This window comes from Nicotiana tomentosiformis, chromosome 11 (assembly GCF_000390325.3).
Source record: "Nicotiana tomentosiformis chromosome 11, ASM39032v3, whole genome shotgun sequence".
Taxonomy (NCBI): domain Eukaryota; kingdom Viridiplantae; phylum Streptophyta; class Magnoliopsida; order Solanales; family Solanaceae; genus Nicotiana; species Nicotiana tomentosiformis.
The window spans coordinates 100,521,080-100,525,501 of record NC_090822.1 but is presented as its reverse complement, the minus strand read 5'-3'; the positions used below and the strand labels follow the sequence as shown (position 1 = coordinate 100,525,501).

The 4,422-nt window shown below is 30.9% G+C and overlaps 1 long non-coding RNA gene across 1 annotated transcript; it reads left to right on the top strand.

Moving 5' to 3' along the window:
- The first annotated feature begins 1,869 nt into the window (after nt 1–1,869).
- Nucleotides 1,870–2,779, top strand: LOC138900918 (uncharacterized). Its single transcript, XR_011412267.1, has 2 exons — nt 1,870–1,953; nt 2,139–2,779. It is a non-coding gene; the product is annotated as an uncharacterized lncRNA (long non-coding RNA).
- The last annotated feature ends 1,643 nt before the right edge of the window (nt 2,780–4,422 follow it).

Sequence of the window (4,422 nt, the reverse complement as noted above, 5' to 3'; positions counted from 1 at the left end):
TATGTGAACATGTATGGCAATGTTAGGAGATGGAACTGAGAATTAACCATTATAGATTAGGTAAATATTTTCTCTTGTGACATTAAAGTTATGTAAACATTAAGGGTGTGTTTGGTACGAAGAAAAATATTTTCCATGAAAAATGAGTGGTTTTATCACTTATTTTCTCTTGTTTGGTTGGTGAGTGGAAAACTTTTTCCGAAAATATTTTCTAGTGTTTGGTTAGATAGTAGAAAATATTAATAATATTTTTTTAGGGTGGGGTTGGGGGTGGGGGGGTGGGGGGTGGGCGGGGGTTGGTGGGGATAGGGAAGGTTGAGAAGGAGTTTTGAAAAATATTTTCTCTTCTCTTGATAGGGAAAATATTTTTCTCCAATTGGAGGAAAATGAATTTACGAGAAAAAATTTTTTCAAAATATTTAAGCCAACCAAATATAAAAAAATTAAAAAATATTTTTCGAAAAATATTTTCCTTCGTACCAAACACACCCTAAATAATGAGAGTACTCGGACATGTGCTCCATTAATGTAATGCTTTAACTAGGTTAGGTTACATAACGAGAATATAGCACGGTGATGGCCCCGGGCCAAGGGGTAGGTATTTCTTTTTATTTTATTTTTTAAAATTTTTAGGGGTAGGCATTCAAGCCATAACCGACTAATTTTTTTATTTTTATTTTTTGATTTTTTTTTTTGAGTTTAAGTTTATCCAGTAATAGTGTAAAAATTATTTTACAAAATCACGTCACCTCCTGATAAGTATAAATTAGTGTAACTTGATAAATATGACAATTAGATTGGTAGAACACGTTAAATTATAATAATAGCATATATAAATATTAATATTATCTGTGTATGTAATTTGAATCCTATTTTTGTTTTACAGTCTGGAGGAGTCCTTCTAGCATGAATTAGTCCTTTTTTTGGGGTAATGAATTAGTTCGGTCATTTATATCAATCACGTTGCATACTGTGCTAATTTTTGTTGATGTTGAGTAGAGTTATCAAAACGTATCGTATAATATCCCCAAATATACACGACCTTTTTTTCTGAAAATTTTGTATTAATAAAGTAAATATATAGATAAACCGTTGATATTAATGTTTTGCAGTTGCTATGTTGCTGATGAGAAAGGGAAAATCGTAGAGTGAAGCGCTTTCAGGTTATTTGTTTAATTAATCAAACATTTGTCACAAATAGAGAAATATTTGGGAAATAATGACTATACACAAAAGGGTAGTAATACCAACTAATCAAAAGTTAGAAAAGAAACGACCTTCAATAAATCATGTTAAATTGAGGTCAAAAGTTAGAAAAGAAATGTCGATGAATCATGCTCTCATTTGATTAACTAAACATTTTCAAATTCGTGTGATTATATGGTTGGATGCCCAAAAAACTCTTCTTTAAAACCTATAATAAAGGTGGCATGTGAGAAATTAAAATGTATAGTTAGCCTTTAAATAACATCATAATGATATTTCCATTGTAGTGATAAGTTTTTAATCCTGAGAAAGCGATATTTTCCAAGATTTTAATGAAATCGTCCCTCAGCTTTATTAAAATGATCACATGACTTTATATAAAGTTGCAAAAATTTACTATCTCAAGAATCTACACGAACCTAATAAATAGTTCAAACCGCTATTTATCTGCCATACGAAATTTACACTTTTTAACTGCTTTACCGAATTCTTCTTCATTACGTTGTTACCTCTAAGTTAAAGCCTTCTCAAAAATATTCCTCGTTGTCCTATTGTATCCAAGTCGCAGTCATAATTAATTCTGCACTAAATAAACCTCATAATTAACTTCTCTTTCTTCTAACTTACTATATAAATCTTGGCCAACTTAGGCTCTTTCCTCCCACTCCAAGCTTACTTTCTTCCTTTCAATTCTCACAAAATAATCTTGATCTACTAGTAGGTAAATTGTCAACTCTTCTCATCGAGGTAATTTTATCTTCTTGACATGGTCACACCTCTTTTTATAGTGAAATATAATATAACATGAAAGATTGGTTCCCAAAGAAAATTTGACAGACTGCCATGAATTATACATATATTTTACACTTATATGCTATTCTTAATTTAAGCTACTAGTATTATTTATTTCTGAATTATATATATGAATATAGGATTTCGTGATCAAGAAAACAAAATGAAGTATAGCAACGAGAGGCATGCAAAACTTGAGTTGAAGCTAAACTTATCACCACCAAGGGCAATTTTTCCAAGAGTAGTTTCACCTTCACCAAGCAGATCATCATCATCATCTTCTTCTTCTTCAATGGAGAGATCATCACCAGCAGTCAGCTCCTGTGTTTCTCGAGAACCGAGCCCCGACGATCAATTTATCGGTTACCCTAGCAGCCCAGAAATAACTTCAATGATGCTTGTGGGATGCCCTAGATGTTTAATGTATGTTATGTTATCAGTGCATGAGCCAAAATGCCCTAAATGCAAGAGTACTGTTTTGCTTGATTTTTTCCATGAGGAAAGAATCAAGAACTCAAAGTGATGAACTCAAGAAACAATCATATTTTCTTTGCTTTAAGTCTTAATTTAGGTTTTAGTTTTGATATTCTTGATATCAATTTTTTTTTTTTTGTTGGGTGGCCTGTTTTCGAAAGATGCTTTTGTAATTTCATATTACTTTTTGCAGCCAATTGAGACCTAGTACTATATATGGTTGGTCCTTCATATTAAAATTTTGATGTTAGCAGCTCGTATATATAGTTGCTATCTTTACTGAATGCATCCATTTTTGTTGAGACAACCCTCGTTATTACCTTCACTAATTAATTACACAAACTTCAAACGTACTCTCCACTTTCAAAAATACTAAAAGTACTACCTAATTATTAAAGGTCCATATTTTAAGGTTTTTAGTAAGATTTTTGTATACACATTAAAATATTAAAGATATTTAATAGGCTTAATTAATTATAATGAGTTGTATATGTCTAAATATCTCTTTATGTCTCCAACATTTCATTAATTAATGCTTCACTAATTAGAACAATAAAAATAGATTTGAGTCATTTGACCCAAAAGAGAAAAAAACAGAAGCAATATGTGACTTCTTTTTTTTTTTCTAAAACATCATATCTTTCGAAAAATATTACTCCCTCCGGTCCACAATAAGTGACCATTTTACCTTTTTATTTTGGTTCAAAATAAGTGTCAATTTACATAATCAAGAAGGAATTAATTTTATTTTTCCAAACTTTTCCCTTATTTACATATTCCAATGTGTTAAGGTAACAATTAATTAAGGTTAATTTAGTGAATACTTCTGTAGGAGTTTGTATTTTCTTAATGGATATGCCAAAACTAAAATTATCGCTTATTGTGAAACGGATAGAGTAGCATATTAAAATGACTAATATTTGAAACCTGAGGGACGTAATTACATGGGACTAACGGTGGCAAGTGGGCCGGTCCAAACGATTCCGGTCCCGGTCCCAAACGGTCCCGGGCCAAACAGTCTTTTTGTAGGGACCGGCCCGGGACCGGGACCGTTTGATCCAAAGCTAAACGGTCCCGTTGCGGGCTAAATGGGCTAAGTGGGTCCAACAATTTTTTTTTAAAAATTAAAGACAAAAGAATATTAAAATTATATATACTTCTATAAAATGTAATGCTATATTAATACAACAACATTAACACATACATATTAATGCTAAATATTCTGTTGGTGGACAGAAGATATTTATAGAATAATTAACAATAATCTTGAGAATCTTATCGAGGAATCAAGAAAATTCTTGTGCCTTGCAAATTATTTTATAATAATATTTAGAGCCTGTGCTTTAATTAACACATGCTAAGGATGAGACAAGGTAATGGTTGCAATTGTTCACACTTCTGAAAAACATTAGACAACAATCAAGTAAGTACGTTTTCCTTATTTTTACTATTTTTTAACAGTCTGTGGCATGTGGGCAGTAGTAGTACAAAATGACTACTAGAAGGGACTCGTGCAAATTAATGAGATTGACTGCTTCCCTTTTATAGTAAGATAAGCACTAAAACAGGTGTACAATGTTTCTGATAATATTTAGTACGTAGAATAATATTTTCGCCGACAATGCCATTATCTATTAGTACTTAATGAAATCGTACTTCTCGAAAGTAATATAGTACCTCATTTGTTCCCCTTTTACTTGTCCCTTAAACAAAATATTATTAATTAATTAAATATTTATTTACTAAATTATCCTTACTAATGGCACTTTAAAATTTTAAATTTGACCACTAGTACTCCAATTAGTTTGAAAACTAATAATTTAATGATAAGGATAAAAATATAAAATAATAATTAATTGTCATTTGATTTATTAAAGTGAAGAAGTAAAAGAGGCAAAGGGAACATAAAGAGTATCAAAGAGTCTCCTTTATATCATAGTCAAATTGCAG